The sequence below is a fragment of the Trachemys scripta genome, chromosome 21 (genome assembly GCF_013100865.1).
Source record: "Trachemys scripta elegans isolate TJP31775 chromosome 21, CAS_Tse_1.0, whole genome shotgun sequence".
Lineage (NCBI taxonomy): Eukaryota > Metazoa > Chordata > Testudines > Emydidae > Trachemys > Trachemys scripta.
This window is the reverse complement of record NC_048318.1, coordinates 8,509,807-8,533,463: the sequence shown is the minus strand read 5'-3', so window position 1 is coordinate 8,533,463 and position 23,657 is coordinate 8,509,807. Positions and strand designations below refer to the sequence as shown.

Genomic DNA, 23,657 nt, shown 5'->3' with positions numbered 1-23,657 from the left:
AAGCTATAGTGTAGACATAGTCTTAGGCCCTACGCTGAGGGCTGATTTACACTGAAAAGTTATGTCAGCATAGCTACGTCTCTCTGGGATGTGAAAAATCCACCCCCCTGAGAGACATAAGATGACCTAAGCTCTGGCATAGACTGCACTTGGTTGATAGGAGAATTCTTCCATTGCCGTAGCTACCGCCTCTCAGGACTGACAGAAGAATCTTTCCTGGTCCTGTAGTAAGTGTCTCCACTGAAGCGCTACAGCAGTGCATCTGTAGCACTGTGGTTGTGCCGCTGTAGAGTTTTAAGTGTAGACACAGGCTGAGATTGTCACCCTGGAGGCCAGTTGTGAGGATGGTTTTTTTGTGATGTAGACACCTGTCCAAATACAAAGTGGACCGAGCAACACAGGTTATTGCCAGGGGCCACCAAGAAGCCTGGCATTAATTTACGCTTGCCACTGACTTGGGTTGGGTTTGAACCATAGATTTTAAAGCCAGGAGGGGCAATTATGATCTTCTAATCTGACTTCCTGCGTAACATAGGCCAGAGAACCTCCCCCAGGGATTCCTGCATCAGGCCTCTCTGTATCTTGTGGCTGAGCTAGACTCTGGTTTTTTAGAGTTATCCGGTCTTGATTTAGAGCCTTTCAAGTGATGGAGAATCCACCATGTCCCTGGGTCAGATGTCCCAGTGATGAATTACCCTCACCCTCTAACCAGAATTTGTCTAGCTTCATCTTCCAGCCATTGGATCTCATTCCACCTTAGAGACTTCTGCTGTCCAAAAGCTCTCCTGAGGTACCTATGCCAAATCTCCTCTCAACTTTCTCTTGGATTAACTAAATAGATAGAGTTGCTTAAGTCTCTCATGGTGAGGCAAGTTTTCCAGACTTCTTGTAGCTCTTTTCTGAACCCACAACTTCTAGGGAAAAGACTCCACAGCTCATTACCAATCCCGTGGGCCAGCCAGTCCACCAGACCCCCCCCAACTTGAACCTGCTTTGCATTATTTAACTTTTGAGTGCTCATTAACTGGAAAATACATATTGCTTGAGCAGCCCACCACCGTCAAGGCCTATGAAGCAGAATTCCACACATATAGGCCATTTCCTAGCTGGGATGGGGCATGCGTTTGTGGAATCAGACAAGTCAGAGATGGAAAACAGCTCTTTTTAGTGTCTCTCCACGTCCATGCAGGATTATTCCCTTTTGTATGCGGATTGTGGCTGGCCTGCTCCCGTGTGCAAGGGATGGAGAAGTGGAAAGGGCCCTTTCTGCCATGCTTTGTGCGCTTTTGCAAGAGGTATCCAGAACCCCCAGCCCTTATGCTATTTGAGCATTGGACTGGAGGCCTGTTAGCAATGTCAGCACTGCTCAACTCCGCAGAAAGAGGCACACATACCTTCCACCTCACACACCAGCAGACAGGTTGCGGCCAGCATGAAGGAAGTCTTCAAAAAAGGTGTAAGAACCATCTCTGCTTATGATCCCACCAGCACCCCAGGAAGTATTCCCCACTGTGAGCCCTATAAGAATAGCAAGCGTCTCTGGGGAACGGAAGAGGTGACATCCTCATCCACATGTCTGCCATCATGGCTGGGCATATTAACGGCCCAGCACAAGGCTTTGTGTTTCGCCCAGCCTAGGTGCACCTCTCCCCAGCATGGGACCTTCCACCATTTCTCTTGGGAGAGTGATTCTAACTCTTGACTGTTGCAGTGCGAGACCCCCAAACAGCAGAAGTTAGGTATGCACCCATTAAATGGGGTTACTGTTCTCCTGTTACCGTTGTTGCTGCGAGGTCTTGAGCTCTTCTGGCACCCCATTAAAAAGCTGGGATTAAAAATTAGTGCAGCATTGTGGAAGGGACAGGCCAAACAACTCCGCGGCTCCAAACAACAAATTATTCCTGAATCAAACATCTCATTAGTGGCTTCGGTGTCACCGCTCTGTTTTGCATAATTAAGTTTCATGGGGCGTCCCAATTAACAGTTGCGCCACAACCTAGGTAGGACCAATCTCCCATTTATTTACCCCAGCTGTATCTGAAAGTGCTGCCTTGTGAATCAGAAGCATTTACAAGTAGATTAGGGTGCGTTCTGGGTCATAAACTGAGTAAGGCTGTAATTGCTTTCCTACAAAAGAGAACTGCAAATAAGACAGGTGTCTCCTTTTTTTTCCTCCAGAAACCCCTTTTTTCCCCTGTTGATGTGTGTCTGCAAATCCTCATTCCCAGCTAAATAATACAGTTATGGCACTGAAAACCTTGTAGAAGCTTTTTTCAGCTTGACAGCTCCTACTCTGTAATATTTCAAGGCATATTCCCCCCCACCCCCTTCTTCTCCTCCTTGAGACTCCACTAAAGAGAGACTCATTTAAAACCCTCATATTATGGCTTTGTATATTATCAGTCAACTATCTGAACATGCATACAAGATGTTAGGGAAAGGGTGGGAGCGAAGGAGGGGGTTAGGTTTCAGGCTCTTGGATTTAACTGGGAAAAAAGCCAAAATGTCGTTAGCAGCACTTGGATATGGCAGAATGCGAAGCACCTTAGTCTCTGTGCAGGTACTTAATCATTTATCAAGGCAGGGGGATTAAAACCTGACCAGCAAATATTCTTCTTTTTGAAGAGTTTTCCCTGGAAGGAAGGAAGAACCCAGAGAATTAGCAGCAGTTTCAACCAATAATGGTTGCATGCCATTGAGGAGCAAGAGATGATCTCGCAGTCTAGAAGCTCTTTAGGCCAAATGAGCTTTTCTTGCTTCAGATATTTCTTAATCGTGGTTTCTCATAGGATTATGAAGAAGCTGGCAGGGAATTTTTATGTATTTATTTATTTAGCTTAACAACTATTTCCAGGGTGTTTGATCAGACTTGGAGCCTGCAGTCTCTGAAGAGGGAGGGAGAGATTGGGCTTCCCACAAGTTTTTGCTCCTTCATATTCACATAAGGAAAAGCTGCCATTTCCTGCTAAAAACCCATTTGTCTTGCAAATTTCGATAATGAGCAGATTTTGCAATAAATACCATGTAATCTGCAATGACAGTTCTCTCATTTCTTTTTTATTAGTTCAATCTTTTCAGCATCTGAACCACGTAGCTGTGAGTCTCAGAGGAGATTTAGGCAGCTCTGTGGGGTTTTTTTTAAACACCTTGGCATAGAATTCCACCATCCGTTCTCCCATTGCAGCCTCTCCATTCCCTCCTTGCTATCTTTCATTTATTTATTCCATTGTATATTTTAACAGCATCTGTCTATTGCTCAAGGCACCCTTTCGTGTAATTTAGAATATACACAGGCATGTATTAGACAACATGCCCCATCATGCCATCGCTATATTGCTGCAACATCCTACAACGCGACAACCAGATCAATCCAGCCATGACCTCATCCCATTCCCAATTGCCTGCAAAAATTGATCGGCTTTCAGCTTGCCCAGAAGGTCACAGAGTATGGCCCCTGATGGGGGTGGTACTTTCTCTTTCTTCTGGAGAATTCTTGGCTACTAGCTCCCATCTCTCTCAGATGAAAAGGCCAGTAGCTTAAAAGTCTCCAGTTGTTACAACTGTAGTCTAAAAGTCACCAACATGGTCAAACACACAGGGGATTTAACACTGGGTGCTCCAGAGTTAAAAATATGAGCTGCTGCAGATTGAGATAAAGAACGAAGCTTGTCTAGCTGGGGCTGTCACTGACTCACAGTTCTGTGAACCGGGCTCAGAGGGGGACCAGCAACACACACTGACGAGTGGGTTATAGTGGGACATGACAAGAGATGGTCTCTCAAATAGTTGATAACCCAAATTAGGGCTTCACAGATCAAGACCAACACCTTAAATTCCCCCCGGGAGCCAGTACAGAATATTGAACAATTAACGTGCGAAAGTTTCCATATTAAATGGTTCTTAATAATAAGCAGGAAGTCACATTCTGCACCAGCTTAAATTTCAGGATGGTCTGCAGGTAGAGCCTTATTACAGTTTTCTAATCTCGGGGTGACAGAGGCACATGTAACTGTAGCAAGAGCTGCCTCTGAAAGGAAAGATCGTCTCTCCAAGCTGTGATGGTAGTGGCAGGGAAAAGCCATCTAAATGAGCCTGTGAGGAATAAATAAGAAAACAAACCGCATGCGGGATGGCCTTTGCGACAATGTGCCATTCACGATGACCTTTACCGAGGCATATTTAAAACTCCGGTTTCTCTTTGTGCTTCCTCCAATCTAGAAGTGAATTAAAGAACCCATTGCTTTAAAAAATGCTCCATCCTGGTGTAATAAAACTTGGTGAACTTTAACTTTCATTTTCATCTCACTCTCCGTATTTTTCTTTTAACAGGTAAGTGGCATTTGCTTAGTGTTGAACTTCATGAAAGTGCAGCATTAGGGATGTAAAACATCCTCGCCTGGTCGGAGATTCCTTGGCAGGTAAACCCCCCTTTTTTTTTTCTGTCCGGTTCAAGACGTTTTCTTTTCTTCTTGATGTTACTGAAGTTGGCTGATATTGCAGAGGAGCAAGTATGGAGGTGTGCGGGCTTCATTTACAGGTCACTGCTTTGAGGAGTTGAGTTGCCTGATAGATTGGCACTGCTGTCTGTCTTCATGGCTTAGGTTGAACGTTGCACTTTGGGCAAGTGAAGGGTTCGGGCCCTCTGGAAATGTGAATCTTGGAAGCTCGGCATCTGGATGCAGCTTAGACAGCTGCTTAGGTACAGGGTGCTCTTTGCTTTCACGCAGACATAACAGGGTTTTTTGAGTAATTGAATATGATAAATCTGACCAGGAGTTCTTCTGATTCTACAGACCCTCATGCAGATTCCCAAAGAGACAGGAGTCCAGAGTAAGAGTTTTGAAAAGCTTCTCACTTGTGCTGCTTCCAAAATGATGCTAAATTTCACTTATATTCACACCCCTCGGGGTTTCCAAAGCACGGTGTTTGCATCAATAGAAGTGGCTTTCACAAGTTTTTCAGCCATTCCCTCCTCTCCCCTCCCCCCAAGTATTCTCATTGTACAGCAGTTTTCACAGGCACTTTCAGTGCAGGCATTCCCCACCCCTTGCCCCTAGCTCCAGACAGGTTTCTGTTTTTGTTGCTCTTTGTCTGGACCTACAGCTTAGCCCCATGACGCACACAAAATAAGTGGCCGACAAAGCCGGCCAAAAGACCAGATTCGCCACTTCCACTGCACAATGTTTTTGCAAACTGCTCAAGCAGAGATATTCCCAGCTCGCCTCCTTTAAGTGCTCCGACTGGACTCCAAATGGGAATTCAGAGGCAAATGACCAATGCGGAGCAGTAATGCCAACTTCTGGGAGACGAAAGACATTGGTATGAGTTGGAGCTTTCCAGTCTTCCTCTCTTTACAGATAGATCCCTGTCATTATCTACTTCGTTTTTCAGTAAACATGCAAGGCTAGATCTGCTCTCAGCTACAGCAGCATAAATCCAGGGTAGCTCCACTGACTTCATCACCACTCAGATCAGAATCTGTCCTGCAATTGTTTGGCTTTACTGAAGCTGTCCTTGGATGTATTTACTTGCATTTCAACTATTGTCTCTCTGTAGTTATATGGCTCCCATCACTATGGCATTGGAGCATCTCCCAAGTACAGTGTGTTGAAACAGAAGTAACAATAGCAATTTCTGTCTTTGTTTCCTTCCTTGCTAACCGATAGCAGAGAAAAAGCTTAATTATGATTATTTTTAATTTATGTTTCTGTGGGTGAATGTGGGGTGTGCAAAGGACTTATTGGAAGACAACTGAATTGAGTTTTTAATATATTTCTGAACATGACAAGCCCCGGGGTCAGGAGTGAGTGCCGTGGTCTGGGTCTCGCTCCCATGAAAGTTCTGTCGCCAGCACCCATGAACCTCCCCTGATTGGTTAACAGTGGCAGTGGAAGGAGAGGCGATGTCTCAGGGAGCTAGGGGCAAGGTCATGCAGGGCTTTGAGCATCAGGGTGGAGATATGAACTGGACTCTGCGGGCGGGGTGAGGCAGGGCGGAGGGCTCAGAAGCAAGGAGATATGTTCGCAGCCGCCTTTGTTGGTAAGCAGAAGGGCTGCTGTGTTCTGTGCCTTTTTCAGCTTGCCTGGCTTCAATACTAGGTATAAGAATGAGTTGCCGTGAATGTATGAATCCCCACAGCTAGCTCTGTGTCTGTTAGGATGGCTTACAATCTTATGGTCATTTGCAGATGGATTTTGGACCTTTTTGGTGCCATTGTCATATGGGCAGCCATAGAATGGAGGAGTTAAATAAATAAACTCAAGCCAGGAAGCCACTCAGCAACCCGAGGGCAGGTAATCTTGACCATAGGGGATCTTACAGAGGAGTCATGTTTTGAAACTCTTCAAACCAGCATCACTTCCATCCTACCTGGGTTCAGCTTTACCAAGCTGCTTTTCGTCTGGGTTTGACTGTCACCCTAGCATCAGGAGACGGTGTTTGTAGAGGAGGTGCACAGCTAGACACTGTGAAGGTGCTGCTGAAGAGCGGCTTGAAATCTTTCAATCCACAAAAAATAACCCCAAAAAACCCTGACTCTTTAAAAAAAAAAAAAAAAAAAAAAAAACTTGTGGAAAACTTTGCTTTTGTTTCATCATATTATTTTTAATCATTTTTTCAAAGTCACTATTGAAAGTTATCAATACTTTTCAGTTACCAAAAACCTGGTTTTCAGTAAATGGAAATTTACTCTAAATTTTTCCATTAAATAACTAAATTTTTTTCACCCCCAAACCTCTTAAAATTGGGTCAGAAAACATAAAGATTTAAAAAAAATCATTTTGACCAGCATTTCCTGCTGACACTTCATCGTATGTCTTCTCACCCAGTGGCCTCACCTAGATGTTGATGGAAAAGTTGCCCTTAATGCCCCTGAAGGCCTCATTCTGACAGGAAGGATGGTCCAGTGGTTAGGTCACTAGTCTGCCCCTTGGTAGAGCCAGGTTCAATTTCCTGCTCTGCCACAGACTTCCTGTGTGACTTTGGGCAAGTCCCGTAGTCTCTATGTGCCTTTGGCTGATGGTATGTCCCTATCTCGTAAGAGTGAGGATAACGATATTAAAAGATTGTGAAGGAATCCAATACTATGGTAAAAGAAGCCCTATACATACTATAGATAGATCAGAGTGTTTTTAAGTTGATATGACCTTGGCCAGCTCCTCTACTCCGTATAGAAAGCATTTCAATTCACACCCGCAGAGGAAAGGCAGGTGTATTTGGTCATCATGCTGCAGAGATGACCAGTGGAATAAGTATGAATGCGCTTCCTTTGTCTACCAACAGGAGCTCATCCACCAGAATAAAAGGACTGTCCCTGTACTATGCCCTAGTCTGAAGCCTGACGAATGGGGACCTGGGATCCCAGCAGCTGCTGTGTGCTACAGAGACTCTGTTTTTTGATCACCTTGCTTAATAATGAGAGATGATATCCGGGGCTTGGGTGAGGGGAAGGCGGTAGTTTGCAAGGTCCCTTGCACTGAGTGATGGTTTTAGTACTGGTCTGACTATTGTGTGTTTTAGGATGGGTGGCAGATTCCTCCTGGACAAAGGGGGGGGATAGAGAATCTCTGCTAAGAAGGGGTCCTGGTGTCACCATTCAGGAAGGGCTGGAGTCCAAGTCACTGGGATCAGTGGTGGCCTCCTCTGCCATCAGTGTCTCCATGACAACTGCCGTTGTGAATGGTGAAGAATGTTGAGTTCTGCCCTTGTGGCTCTTGTTGGCCTACGCAGCCATCCTGGATGCAGGGATGATCTTCTCTGTAAGAAGATAATTCCTAGCAGCACATTGTATCAAGAACTATCAGTGCAGTGACCTTGTGAGAATACTACATGGTCCCTTGGCTTCCATTCCCCAGAACTGCACCGCCCAGGCTCTGCAGGATGGTGGAGGAAACTATCCATTAGTGGCCCCTTAGATTGCTTCATAAATAAGTATTAACAGAAGCCCTGCTTTTGGATGGTGTAATTTGGCTGCTGAAGATGTGACCCTCCCATGGCTGGAATATTTCTGATGGGTTATTTTCAGTTGGATGTCAGTTACCGGGATGGGAATGAGAAGGAACAGTTTGCCAGGTGGCTGCTGAGCAAGATTTAGCTTTGTTATATAACTCTCTTCAGCTCATTCACAGGATGTCACTTTTTCTCAAGTCTGCACATTATCTCACCCTAGCAGATGCAGCGAGGTAGAAATACAAGGCTATTTGTGATGCAGTTTATTAAGACACATTTTAGAGCCGGTTCGAGGAGGCACTGGCTGGAAATGTTAATCATCATAACCGACAATGTATTGACCTGCCTTCTGCTTTACCTCGCTGCCTTGGGGAATTGGAGAGGAATTGAGGACAGGATATCACTCTAATTCCAAGGTTTCCCCCGATCCTCCCCCCGCCTCCTGGCTCCCTCCCTAAATGTATCAAAATGTATCGTTGAAATGTTAGAAAGGGGCAATGGTTTCTTCGCAAAGGGATTATGTATTGGAGGCGTTGCAGGGAAGCAAACTTAGTAGTGGGAGTCACACTGCTTGTGTGGGAGTTATCTAGCCTTGGTAGAAACAAATAATACCATGGCTAACTCCCCCCAGCTGCTGTTACGCCAGAAGAAAAGGTGTCATTGTTTCTTCCCTTTTGTTTTAGACTTCTCTGAACCAAAAGGGCTTGAGGATTTTAACGGTCTATCTTAAAGATTGAGAGTCCCTTTATGTGTCAAGCCACAATCCCATCCCTGGCAGTACCAGCCTCTGTTTGATTTTATGAAGCTTGTTTTGGATAGATGGTATTTTTATAGCTTCTGCCTTGCTTCACCGATGGCCATATTGATGTAGCTGTACAGGACAGGGCTAATAAATAGTTTATAAAACTGTAGGTTCATTCTCCCAAGTGATCTACCGCTGTGCTCGGATAGACTGCAAATCACAGATTCAGCGACTCTTCGTACAAACATGGAGGGGGGGGGTTAATAAAAAACAAACAACCCCAAACCAATAGAAAGTCTCTGTCTTTCCTGAGCTTGAGCTGAACTTTCCCGTTAAACTATCATTTTAGAAGAGCAGCAGAGAATGAAATGATGGAGCTCAGTGTTTCATTAAGGCAGCCTCACCTTACACCCAGCCGTTAACGCGGCCTGAATTGCTAGAGCTTACGGTGGTTGCTTTTAAAACCTGCCCGAGGCAGTTTGGCCTTAAGATTTTCCACAAAGAATTAATTAATAAATACACACACACATAAATAAATAAATAAATAACGGCCCAGCCCCAGCTGGGTCCATGCACACCAGTGGTTATCTCTGGTTGTAAACGATATTAGCTGCTGCAGCTTTGGCCTTCCTGCGATCTCTTGGATTAGACTAAGGAGCTTGTCCAGAACGTGCAAATGAGTAGGTTTTGTGACATGTTAGCAATGACGTGGTAATTTAATGCAAATGGTGCTAAGCATGCCGTGTTGAGAAAGGTATCTTAGCTGGTTGCAGTGAACCCTAAGCTGCTCTAGGATTGATCCCAACCAGCTCCTATACTTTTAAAGGGGTTATGCCCTGTTTACACTAGGGTCTCAGAAGGGTTTTATAATATGTTGAAACACAGTAGCTGACAGATTTTTAAAACAGATCTAGTCTCCTTGTCTGGACAGGGCTCAAGGCACTGATCCCACAATCAGATCTATGTAGAGAGAATTTGGCCATTTGACTTTTTTTCATCTGCATCCTCCCACAGACCTTCTTCTCAGTCCCACCATCCGTGCCCCAGCACTTGTATAACCTGCGGGTCAGTGAATATCCTTCTGTGCCTCATCTGTCTGTTTAAAGTTCTCAGTTTCAGAGCCTGGATCTTTAGTTCAAAGTTGTAGAAACTCTCACATATCGCCAGAGGTCCCTGCTTTAGTCCCTGATGTGTTGGCTAAGATGGTGGCCATCACACTTGGTTCATGGAGTGCTTCATTCTCTGGAGCACCAAGGACAGCATCATAGACCATAAGTGGTTGCTGGGTTGAGAGCCGCCGAAAGTATAGCATTGGTTAAAAGCTGTATTGAGTGATTGTGAGAAAAAGAGAAGAAATTCTCGAACCTGTGTTGAGTCGCATCCTCAGTTCTGTGAGCTGTAACATGAAGGAAAGGCCTGTTTCAGAGCCCCCTTCTTATTCAAATGGGCACAGGTAGGGGGTTCTGTACCGTGGAATCCCCTGTAATGAAACTAATTCTTCTCCTCATAGAATGACTTCACTGCCAACAGAGTTTTGCTCTGAGTTCCTTAGGAGCAGGTTCTGCTGTTAAATGTCCCTTGATCTCTGTGCAGGAATTGCACGGATGTCAAGGAGGATCATGCCTAAGGACGAGGGGGCTCTGATTGAAATGGAAATGGGACCACACTCTCTTCACCTGCCCTGCGTTAATAAAAAGCCTGACTTCCAAGAACTGTTTCACATCCTCGTGCTTTTTAAAAAAAATTCACCGTTGATCCCTGGCACTCCTTCCCAGTTTGAACGCTCATGCACTTTGCTAATGAGACAACTGAGCTTGTATTTCAAAGTGCGCCGAAACTGCCCCCACCGGTATCTCAGTGAGCCGCTAAGGGGTGCTCCCTGAGAGCCCCGTGGTAAACTTTTCCCAGTAAATTGCAGGGAGGTTTGGGATGATTTCCCTGCTCCTCCTGCACTGAATGCTGCAGCTAAACCATCCTTGCCCAGGCTTGCTTTTATCCATTCCAAAATTCTGTCTTTGGAATGGACAAGATTGGAGCAAATGGCAGGTAGACTGTCTATGGCCCACTTGGAAGCCTAGGACATCTGGTGAGTCACTGTGAAGCAGGGGTAGTCAACTGCGTGACCGGGGGTCAAATCCGGACTCCCAGATGCTTTTGAACGGACCCTGAAATCTTTTTATTTACTTCTTATGATCATTATTGTTATTTATTATTATTTTCTCTGGAATCTGGACCTTGACTAGACCTTGCCCAAGAAATTTGGACCTTGCCAAAAAATAATTGACTAGCCCTGGTGTGAAGCAATGGAAACAGCTAGAAGCATGGCTGAGAGCTCTTTTTGTTCAAACTATCCCCAGGCTCAGTCATCGCTGGGATTTGCAGTCTGTTGCTGTCTGATTATGAAGTTCAGCCATTTTTGTTTTAGTTTTTTTACATGTTACAAATCAGATCCATACAACAGCAGGGCCTGTCACCGAGTTTAAAAATAAATGGATTGGGTTAGAAACTCCACAGCTCCTTCCTACGAGGTCTTCATCCCTAACTGAATCAACTTAGAGCCGTGCAAGACATGGATGTGGGCCCTGACCCTGCAATGACCCCTGTAATGACCTGAGTCTGTCTTTGCAGAGCCAATTGCAGGATCAGGGCCATATTCCACATACTGTTCAGGGATCTTGGCAGCAAAGTACAGCTTAGTTGGAGTTTGCTTGCCCAGTGCTGTCAGTTCCCTCCCTGTTCAAAAGTACAGTACTTTTTGTCTAACCGGGTAAGAGAAATGCAGATTTCCCTTTGCCTCTTCCTAGGGTGACCATACGTCCCGTTTTGACTGAGACAGTCCCCTTTTAAAGCCCTGTCCTGGCCGTCCTGACTTTTTTGGCAAAAATGGGCATTTGTCCCATTTGCTCTTGCCAACTTGATAAGTTGGGACATGGGCAAACGGGACAAATGCCCACTTGTCAAAAAAGTGGGGTGCAGCGGAACATGCGGGGGGTGAGCGGTGATGCCAGCCCTGTGCAGGGTGGGAGGCAGGGCTCAGGTGAACAGCAATGCCATCCTTAGCCTCACGAAGGGTCAGGCAGGGCTCAGGCAAGCAGCGACACCAGCCGTGTGTGGAGAGGGGGGCTCGGGCTAGCCCAACATGGTGTCCCATTTTCCCTTTAGGAAATATGGTCACCCTACCTCTTCCCCATCCCCTCTGCTTCCCACCCACTTCTGACACCTGGGGTTTCTCGCAGGGAAAAGGTGGAAGGCAGATGTTTTTGTGGGCATCCTCTGTTAAAATACCGGCAGCACATCTGTGCTGTATGTCTGAGAGCCCTTTCTGTTCCTATTTTCCTGTGCCACCCTGTTTCTTTGCTGCTGATGTGTCAGCTTGTGTGAGGTGATACTGAAACATTAATACCAGCAACTGACTTGACATGCCATCACGAAAGCTGTCAGGGCTTGGGGTCGTAATGAGTTTGCCATTTGAAAGGCCAGGAGCACTTGGTTTGTTTCCCCCACCCCTCCCCTCAGCTCTCTCTGATGTGTGATTGGTGTTGACCAGGTTTTGTGCAATGTAAGAACACGAGGACAGAAAGAGTTCAGCTGGGCTGGCAGATGTGTCTGTTTACATGAGGACACTGCCATTGCAATAGTCAGTCAGAGGGGGCAGGAGAGAGAAAGCACATCCCTTAAAATTGTTCTTGACCTTATGTACTATGGGCTTCTCAACACCAGCTGCACCCAGAACTGAACCTGTAAGTAGCCATCACATCTATAGCTATCCATCTATTTAGTTATGCACCAATTGTCTAGCTATGTCGGCATGTATTTAACAATCAGCTGTACATCTATAATATAATTCCTAGTTCTTATATACCACTCTTCATCCATAGATCTCAAAGTTCTTTCCAAAGGAAGACAGCATCATTATCCCCATTTTGCGGATGAGTAAACGGAGGCGGAGGGAGGGGAAGTGATTGGCCCAAGACCACCCATCAAACCAGTGGAAGAACCGGGAATTGAACGCTGGTGTCCTGAGTCCCAGTCCTGTACTCTATCCTTTAGGCCACACTGCCCCAGTCCATCTGTCTGTTAGCTATGCATCTATCTGCCTGCCTGTGCATATCTCTAGACAATTTCGAACACATCTGTCACTGTGGTAACTGGATGGCTGCACCATGGTGCGCAAGAATATAAAATGTTTGCGTTTCTGAAGGCAATTTTCCTTCTGACAACTATCAGGTATGGGTTTTTTGTTGTTCTTTCCTCAGGCCTGTTATTAACACACTGCTAGATCTCTCCATCCAACTGCACCCTGCTGTGTTAGCGATTCTGTTGTGTGTAATGGTGCATCCGCTTCAGGGGATTAGGTGTACACGGCGGGCGGGCTGGGTAGCAAGGGAAGATGTCAACCATTCAGGGTGAGCAAAATTCAGTGTTAGCTACTGTCCACCCGGCACACCGCTCTTCGTAGAGACACTCAGTGCAGCTCCACAGACAGCCAGAAGGAGGTTAGTAGGCTAAGCCTGGCTTTCTGCTGGGGGAGGGAATGAACATGTCTTTTAAAAAAAAAAACCACATGCATTTTTATTAACCTTCAGTGTTTACGTCCACTTAGATATTCTCCACCTTTCAGGGTCAAGCATTTCTTTCCTTTGCTAAGTAGAAAGCATTCAGGGGGCGGATTGCCCCACGTCTGCCTGCGGACGGTTCTTACATCTTCCTGTGAAGCATCTGGCACTGGGCACTGATGGAGACCAGAGCAGATGGACCGTGGCTCTGATCCAGCATGGCAGTAGGTTCCTCTGAATGGTCCATCATTCACTGCAACGCAACCCCATGCAAACTCTTTGTCTGGCCTATCTGCATCCCTTGCTGTCTAGCTTGTACAGCTGCCCTGCTATTTGGGCACAGCTGCAGGCCTCTTTTTGTGCAGATTTTGCGACCCATTGTTTGAATGTCTACCACGTGGGGTGGGATTTGGATAAGTGCTTAGCGTTGTCCTGTCTCTGACCTGTTGAAGTCAGTGGGATTTTTACCAGTGGGTTCAATCTGGGCAGAGTTAGGCCCATGCTGAACACTTGTAAAGATCCCACCTGTTACAGTTCAGAACTAGCTGCACCTTGGTCCTCTCCCTCTCCGGGAGCACCCTTTCCCTAGGCCCTCATCTCTCTGGAATCCTGCTAGCAGACCGGCTCTGCAGTCAACAGCACCCTTGTGTGCCAGCCATGATCACTCAGCAAACTTGGCTCTGTTCAGCCACCTGTCCAGATTTCCTGCAGGAGCTGTGGCCAGCAGGTGATCCAGTGACTCAGAACAGCGTCTTCATCACTACATGTTATGTCTTTACATCCATAAGGATGGAGCCGGGAGAGGAAGGGGCTAAAACAAAACACCACCTTCAGGCATTTGTTTTACCTGAAGCTTTGGTAGGGCCTAACTTATCCCAGATCCCCCCGACCCTGTGAATAGTGGGCCATTCTGCTCCCCAGCACTCATGACCTTTTTCTGTCTCTCTCTCAGCTTCGGAGCTGAGGTTTGTAGCCTCCTCCCAAGGTCTTTGTTTCATTTTCCCCACTTGAATCCCTGCCCCCCACACCTCCACCCCCAGCTACCAGCCAGCCTGTTTATCAGAAGAGCATGGTGGAGGTAAAACAAACCTCCTAAGACTGATTATCCTTTATCAAGAAACACACTAACCATCAGAGAGCACGACAATTTGGAGATCACCCAGACTAATAAGGTTCTGTCACCACTGCCCTTTAATTTGGGATGCCTTAACACTGTGCTGCTATGGTTCAGAGCCCTGACATCAGTAGCCCGCCTGCAAGCACAAGGTCTCACCAGCCTTGCAGAGTGACATCAACAGCCCCTAGTCTCCCCAAATCCATCTAACCCCGAGTTCTTAACTGCCAGACACTCAGACTTTTCCCCTCTGGTCTGTCACCCCCGAAGGAGTGAAACCCTCTCCCAAGTTATCAGTTCACTTTGGCACACGCGCGCCAAACCATTTGCAAAACAGAGATCTCCTTGGGGTAAAATGAAACATACAGTTTATTTAATAGAAACATCATGGATTCAAAGACGGAATGGGGAGGGAAAGCAAACGCAGGCAACTTACCCAGAAAATAAACACAAAGATGCTAGCTCAGTCTTTACATTTCTGTATTAACTACATTCCCTTTTCTGACACAAGTTACCTATGGCCTCTGAACAGTTCCCCAGTGTGTCCTCCGTCCAGGAGGAGATCCAGTGTTTCATGGACAGCACTCGCTTAAATGCTGGCCCTTTCTCGATAAAAACACCCCCCGACTCAAGCCTGTTTTTTAATATATTGTTTTTCTCATCATGGTGACATAGTTATTCCGAGTGGGGAGAATTTCCTCCTTTTTTAGTTTTCCAAGATTAGGGTTTGTTTGTTTTTTCAGTTTCAAGTTGTTTCAGCCTTTTCCCATTAACTTTAATGGTCGGTCATTGTCCCTACTGGCTGGATAATCGTTGGGTACCTGAAGCTGGTTTTGTGTAAAGAACCACCTTGGGAAATGCTCCTCACTGCCTGGTTGTTGATCACCACACTGTTGTGAGATGGTGCTGTAGTTGCACCACAGTTACTACTACAGTTTTCAACACATGCATACATTTGTAACCATAATGTGTACACGTACCTCCTAATGACCCTCAAGTTCAGAACATTACACACTTTCATAAAAAGACCTTACTTGACATATCTTTAGACACAATAAATACACAACCAATTGATTCAGTTGCTTATTCTTTGGGGTTCAGACCCCCTTTACTCCCCTCCGGGTGTTTGGACCTGGTTTGTCACAGAGGGTCACATAATAGTCATGGAAATATTACAGGCAACTGCCACGTCTTTCACTCCATCCTATATATATATATAAATATTGAAATGTTCATTCAGCGAGTCTATTTAAATCAGTTTTAAGAACCCAGGCCTAGTGTCTGGGTGGATTGTCCCTCCTCATGCTCTCTAAACACCTTTCTGCCTCTCCCTGTGAGCTCTGTGTGTGTGTGTAAACCCACAGCTGTCTGCTTTGCTCGAAGACTGGGCCGTGTTGCTTCCTTACACGTATTAGAGCTACAAACCAGCCTCATTTCTCTGACTTTTTAACCATAAGATACTTAGGACTGAGAAGTTGAGGAGGCTTTCTCCTCATGTACAGTAGTATATTCTGTAATCTGCCTTAAAAGGAACATGGTGCATCTTTATTAGGCCCCAAACTGTATCTTGTATTTTGAATGTCTCTTTAGTTATCTGGTGGCTTTAGTGATGCTAATTTTGGGTTACTGAGAACACAAGACAATCAAAAATAATACTCGAGTGATGCCGTCACCCAGGAATGCTGCAGGGGTCTTGACCTGTAAGGAAACTTCTCTAGGTTGACCTCTTCATTCCACCTTGTGCAGCTGGCCTGTCTGACCTCTTCCTCCATCGTACCTTTTGCCGTTATGGACCTCTGTTTATGTAGAACTCTGCAATGCATCACTATAGCAATTTCCAGCTTCCCTCTGCATGCTGTGTGCTCACTTCAGGTGTCCTCAGTGCATTAACTGGCAAAAGATTTGTCCTTTATATATTTACCTCTATATAGAGAGATAGATATATGCACACGTTTGGCAGGTGATAAAATGTTAATGCCACATTATGCTCAGCTCCAAAGTGTTCTTTTTGGAAGGAAAATGCATGGAAGGGAAAATGTGGGATTTCTTGTTCCTTCCATTGCTATAATACAATAGATCCTGCTTTTAAAAGCCATTGCCTAAGGCAACTGGTTGCCTTTCTGAGTTGGGTTATGGAAGTGCCACTTCCTAAAGCACAGGTGTCTGTGTTGCAACAAAATATTGTCAACATTTGACACTAATTGGGTACCTTCTTGGCACTGGAGCCAAGTACCAAATCGACCACAGAGCCCGAATGCCTCTCCTGTGGTCTCTCCAGATCAGCTTAAAGCACATTGGGGAGTCAACATGAGCTGGGAAATCTTACACTGTCCCTGCCTGTCCTGTAGCTGTTCTGTGGATGAGCACTGAGATCTCCAGGGAAATCGGTCTGGTGCTTTTTCTCCAGCAGTGTGTTTCAAAGAAAAGTGCAGCCCCTGCTCCATTCCCCAAATTGCAGTGTAACAAGCAAGACACCTAAAATTAATACAACAATCATCATTCCCAACATCAGGAAAAAGGAATGCAAACAGACACATCTCTAGCTCTTTCTTTCTTTCCTCACTCTTAGTTTTTCCTTTCTGATACGAGAGAGGCCCAGCCCAGGATTATGAGGGTTACAAATGCTGTCTATAAAACCTTGGCTGTATTAACGACATTGTGTATGAAAGACGAGTTGCAGCTCAACTGCACTAATGCAGCCGTATGACACCAATTTTAATGTATTTTTCCCATTAAGCTACATGTTCAAGACATCTGTCAACCATTCTGAGTACATTAGTGATGTGTAAGATCTTTCTTTTCTGAGTATTGCGCATTTTGCTGCTAACAGATGTCAGCTCTCATTTGTCCCTTATGGAAAAGTCCTTGAGAACCTCAACAGGGATTAATTTTATTAGGGCTCTGAAGCAGTATTTTAGGGGTCTGTGGAAATTATTCAAAAATACTACAGAATTTAATAAAGAATGTCCTCATTTCTCGAGGTATTCTATAGCAAAATACAAATCTCTACTAAATTCAGTAAGATGGTTCAAAGGACATATAGGAAGTTGATAATTTTCTATTAAAAGCCGTAGGACTTTTCTATCAGAACTTTGTTCATTGAAAGATTTTATTCATTTTACATTTCCAGTCTAAAGTGTTCTGTCAAGGAGTAGCTCTTTTGCTGGTGAGCAGAGAGGATATTTATCTCCAATAGTTGTGTAATTTATGGCAAGAAGTTCAGTCCGTGTTTTAAAATGACCAGAGGGAGGAGAAAGAAAGACGTTGTAAAATGTAGTAGGGAGGAAAATTCAGATGGGGATTTGGTCAAGGGCATCTGTCCGAAGACGCTTTTATACAAGGAAGTCAGAGCTAGGTAACAGAGCACCAGCAGAGAGAGAGAGTGACCTTGTATGCAACACACAAAAGACATGTACTGTAGCTTTTCCCCATGGCTCCTTGGCTACGCTGCTGTTTATCAGAAGTATTCAGCCCAGGATGTGGCAAATTCACATTGGATTGGACACCCATTTATGACAAACTGTCCACGTCTGTTTGGAGTGGCTCTGCATCCTTCCACATCTGCGTTTGGCTTTTACGGACTGGCGTGGGTATTATGGAACATTGGCTCCTGTGAAATCCAGGGCTCTGCTCAGAGAGGTCACAGCAGCTGACTCATCCCTTGCGGAGCATGGCAAATACATGAGATGAAGAAGTTAATTACATGGAGAAGTCTCTGCTCAGTGAGGAAGTGAAAAGGCGCCGCTGAAAGGATCATCTCCCTTAACTCCAGCCATTGGAGATGCTGTTCTGCATGTTAATGAAGAGAAGGCAGCAGCCAAACCAGTAAGAAGCATTAGAAGTAACAGTTGCAAAACGTGACAGAGCATCTTGTAATTGTTTCCTGGAGGGCGGCTGCTTCTGTGGCTTTAAAATAGTCAGTAGCCAGAGCCGGGACATGAAAAGCCCAACCAACCGGAGTCCAATAGACACCTGGTTTTGTGGCATTTTTCCTTGGAATGAAACAGGTACCTTCATGTAGACAAAACTTCATCTAGCTGCAGAAGCAACATTAGCACAGACGGCCTGCAAGTGCTTACTTGGATTGTAAGCTCTTGAAGGCAGGGACCACCTTTTTGTTCTGTGTTTGCACAGCGCATAGCACAATGGGGTCTCGGTCCACGACTGGTGTTCCTTGGTGCTACCAGAATAAAAAAAAATAAATGTTTACAGGGGAGGGTTGCCGAGCATTGTGGTTAGCAAAGAAGTCAGTGCTAATTCAGGCAATGTTGCCTGACCTGCAGCAAGCTGAAATGTTGTTCATGTTCCATTGCCACACACAATAGGGACATAAACTGCCTCTATAACAACTCAAGTACCTTGGGAGTCAGGATTTGTTATCTGTTATTGTCCTGGCAAGTTACCACTGTATACCACTCTGCTGTTTAACTGGCAAGCTCTCTGCCCTCCCTCCCTTCCTCCACAAATGCATTCACACACCAGTTTTAAACACAGTACTTATTTCCCCCTTCCCTATGCCAACCTCTTTTACCGCAGAGGCCTCTGCTACTTCAGCTAAAGGAAATCTCCCTTAGCTGGCAGCAGCAGTAGGTTCTTTATCCTCTCCATGGGGAATAACAACACTTAGCTCTTACGTAGTACTTGTCATCAGTAGCTCTCAAATCACAGTACAAGGGAAGTTGGTATCATTATCCTCTTCTTACAGACAGGGAAAGTTGGGCCCGGGGAACTGAAGTGACTTGTGCAAGTTCACCCAGCAGGCCAGTGGCAGAGGCACTAGATGTTGACACCACAGCCCACAGATATGTCTGTAGTGCCACCCTGCTCCAAAAAATTGGCCTGGCAGGGGCATTTGAGGCAAATGAGTAGGGATGGGGAAGCAGTTTGTCCGTAAATCTATGGCTTTGTGTGTAGGGATGACAATCGAATGTCTTCAAAGGCCCTTGGACCAAACAGCTCAACTTGTCCAGCCGTCTTTACGCAATTTCTCCATAAAGGAAATGTGAAATTTGGAACAAACCCATTGCCGGGACCCAAACTGAACAGCATGGCAGGGTGCTGGGAAGACGGATCGTGGGAAGAGAATTTTCCTCCTTCATTCCCCTCACCGGCTGTGGAGCTACTTGGCAACTGCTGCTGTTGCAAGGGCTGTGTGGCTAATGGATTTTTCATTCATTGGCAGTTCTGAAAAATACTGGGGGGATTCGTTCGCTGAATTTTCAGCACCTTGAAAAGTCAAAAAAAAAAAAAAAGTTTCAGGTCGAATGATACGTTTTATCTGGCCCAAAAGGAAACATTTGGTTTTTTTAGATTTGGGTTTTGGATTTTTCAATGTATTTGCATTTTAAAAATTAAATCAAAGAAAATTTTGAAACAAAAAATCATTTTGACCCAACAATTTTTGAAGCATTTAGTTTCATAAATTTCAAAACAAAACTATAGACTTTAGAGGATTTTTCCCTCCAGTTCTGACAATTTGATAAAACCCACGTGCAAGGTTTTGGTGTCACCAAATAAAAAAAAAAATTTTGGGGGGGGAGAGGGAATTTCTACTGAAAATTTCCGCGCAGCTTTAGCTGGAGCCCTGTCCGTGCTAATGTGCCCCCTCCACGCTGGGGGGAAGGCAGGAAAGTCTGAACCGCTGACCCATGCACAGGGATCAGAGGGCAGCTCTGAGAAGATGGGTGACCAGGAGATCCTTAGTGCCAGCGAAAGTGGACAGATTTTATCCCTGAATGCAGGATGTGAATGTAAACTAATGATCTGAATCAATACATATCTCCTCCACTTGGTAGCACAGCCCCTGTGCAAATGTGTGCAAACCCTGACGGTAAAAATCAATTGACACAAAGTATGTAACGTACCCATTTACCGACAAATAGACATGTGTGTAAATCTGACATTAAGCATGCGTTTACACTGCTGCCCCAGCTGAGAGAACAATGATTGACAGTGCTGTGTAAATGACATGCACCCTCAGATAGAGGCTGGAAAACATTTACCCATCCGAGCTGTGTGTGTACTTTGGAAAATTGCACCGTGTTGCCGTGAGTTTACACACACCCCGAGGGATCATTTTTCATGCAGTTGCTTTCTGGTGCTTGCAGTCAGTACCTGTGTGTGTAAAAGGGGGTGTGTAGAGAGGTAAGAGAGCACTCTAAACATAGGAATACCTTTAAAACAGATGCTTTCCAAAGCTGGAGGGAATAAACAACATCTAAATCCTCTCCCTGCCCCCGCCCCCCGCCTCCCTAAATTAAGAGGAATGAATACCACCTGTGCTGTTGCAAGCTGGTTTTTGTACTGCATTTGAAACATTAAGAACAAACTGATCAGTGCTACCTTCTTTCTAGTTGAGAGGAAATCTGTGTCCAGACAACTGCTGAGAAACGTGAGCAGCATTCAGTCCATGTGTGTAGGATGTCCAGGCACGGGGAAGCTGGGGATTGGAGTGCGCACTGGCATTGTGTGTGCATGTGTGGTGTACGAGGACATTGGGGATAGTTGATTTGGACTGTAAAGTTCCCTAGTACTCACAGCTACCCCCTGCGTACCGCAGGCTCAAAACTGGCTGCTCCCTATTCCTGTACAGCCACGTTCAGACACGTGGAAGCCCCTTCCTTTCCATGCATGATCATGTTCCATCACATACACACATGCTGCCCTCTCTGCTCAGTCACAAACCAGCTCTCTCTGAGCTGCCCTTGTTCATGCAGAGAAGCAGGTAGACTCTTTTTTTTATTTTATTTATTTATTATCCTGCTGGAGTAAAAGATACAGCATAACCACGCATGGCGGCTGCTTTTGAAACTCCAGGAGCTGGGAGACAGCACTGGCCCACTGGGGCTGGTTTCTATTACTTGTGCCCATCAGACAGCCAGTTCTAGCAGAATCCGATAACAGCCATTTGAGATTAAATTCTGAGCACTTGAGTAATATAAAGCTAGCGAGGAGTCAGTCTCAGCAGTCAGTCGAGTGGTCTAGGCTGTCATCTTATTAGAGGAAGAGAGAAACTTTGATTTAACCAAAGACCCTTAATTTTCAAACAAGGAGGCAAATCAGTAACGTTTCCTGTCTCCCACTGGCTGTTAGCATTTCACAGAAACTTTTGCTTCTAAAATTCTCTCTGGTCCTTCTGTGTATGGACTTTTCTAGCAACCTCCTCTGATGGGAAGATCCACACAAATCAACTAATGGAACCAGGGGTAGGGAAAAAAATATGCATATTTAGGCATTGGAGGGAGAACGGGTAAGTGCTAAAGCGAATTCCCAAATATTTCTTCTATCTTGATATTTCTGGGGCAATGGTCCAGAGCCCTGACCTGGAGTGGGCCACCCTTTCTCGGGATGAATGCATCGTATGGTCTTCATGTTAGTTCAGTTGTGGGGTCCCCTATACAAGTGGAACTCCATCCTTCACCTAGACGAGCTGCATTTTCCCAGGGTGAAATAATCCCCCATCCTCATCCAGTGCTAGGTAACATTAATAAAATATACTACAGCATAAAAATAAACTACTGTGTTGCTACAAGGAGGTGGGGCGGTCTAGTGGGCAGGTCATTGGACTGAGTGTCTGGAGATCTGGGTTCTGTTCTTAGATTTGCTGCATGACCATGGCAAAATCGCTGCTGTTTCTCAGTGCTTCCATTTCCCACTCTGTAAAATCAGGGTCCTTCCCCAACCATGTAAATCACTTTGAGACGCACAGACGATATAAACAGCGTAAGAGTGAAGTAGTATTTATCTTTAAATTACCCAAAGGAACCCACTGCATTAAAATGATTAGGAATGGGTCTGGAAAATAGAAACCTGGCTCCCCTCATCTTCCACCCCTCCCTCTGCATGCAACCCCCCAAAAACACACATACCAATTTCTAGAACCAAGCCTGAATCATTCTTCTGGGTTCTCATTGTTGGCATCATCCAGAACTAGGAATGGAACTGAGAGCACCTGTCCCCAGGGTATTTCCAGTCAGGACAGCAAGGACTGGAAATCCCGCTGGACAAACTGTTCTCATGAGATTTACAGCCCGGTCATTCCCAATAGATAAGCATCTGGGTGCTGATTGGAACCAAAGTCACGGTATTTTGGTGTCTGTGTAAGAGTGACCCAGAAGTAAAAAAACCCAGAGGCAGTCAGGAAGGTCTTTTCTTCAAGGGACAAAGGGTGTAACAAGAAAGGAAAATAATAATAAACCCAGGCAGAAAAGGAATAGGAAGTTGAACCCCGACATTGGCTGCACAGCTCTTCCCCTGGGCACTTTTGAAAGGCACTAGAATTAACCCCATGTGCACCAGCATCAAGTAGTGCCCCTGTTCCAGTCTCTCCATCCCTGTGAATTCTGTGTTGTATTAAATAGCTAAGGGACACCACACCCATTCAAAATGCTAACTGAACGAATCCTTCCCTGTCTATTTTAATTTAATTACAAGCTTAAATACCTCATTGCCTTGTAACTCATGAGAACATAAGAACAGCCATACTGGGTCAGACCGAAGGTCCATCTAACCCAGTATCCTGTCTTCTGACAATAGCTAATGCCAGGTGTTTTAGAGGGAATGAACAGAACAGGTGATCATCAAGTGATCCATCCCCTGTTGTCCATTCCCAGCTTCTGGCAAACAGAGGCTAGGGACACCATCCCTACCCATCCCGGCTAATAGCCATTGATGAACCTATCCTCCATGAACTTATCTAGTTCTTTTTAAAACCCTGTTACGGTCCTGGCCTTCACAACATCCTCTGGCAAGGAGGTCCACAAGTTGACTGTGAGTTATGTGAAGAAATACTTTATTTTGTTTTTAAACCTGCTGCCTATTAATTTCATTTGGTGACCCCTAGTTCTTGTGTTATGAGGAGTATATAACACATCCTTATTTACTTTCTCTTTCTCTGTTCTGTACAGCATGAAGTAAAGGCTTCTTCTGATCAGAAACAATTGTTTTTTACAGAAAAGAAATAGGATGAAGTTCTTTTCCCCCCAATGGAATCCACTTTTGCTTTAATTACTAAGTACAGCAGGCCGGACAGGAAACGTTGAGTGTGAAAATCTGCCATATGCTCCTTATTTTCTTTGCTAGTTCCCATTTCCAAGCTGAGGACAGAGTCCATGTACCCTCTGAGGCAGGTTTTAAAAATAAACCCCTGAGTTCTCTCTGCTCTGGATGTCATTTTCCACACTTCTGAACTGAAAGGACAGTCAACTAAGATGTGTGAATTAGATTCCGGTGTCTACATACTGGAGCTCCTAGAACATTGGCTTTTATTCCAATTCCCCCTCCCTATATCCTCCCCTCA

At 45.2% G+C, this 23,657-nt stretch overlaps 1 protein-coding gene across 1 annotated transcript in view; it reads left to right on the top strand.

Moving 5' to 3' along the window:
* The window catches only part of LOC117868524 (opioid-binding protein/cell adhesion molecule), a 697,025-nt gene that overhangs the window by 131,031 nt on the left and 542,337 nt on the right, over nt 1-23,657 (top strand). The gene's annotated exons all lie outside the window — the stretch shown is intronic.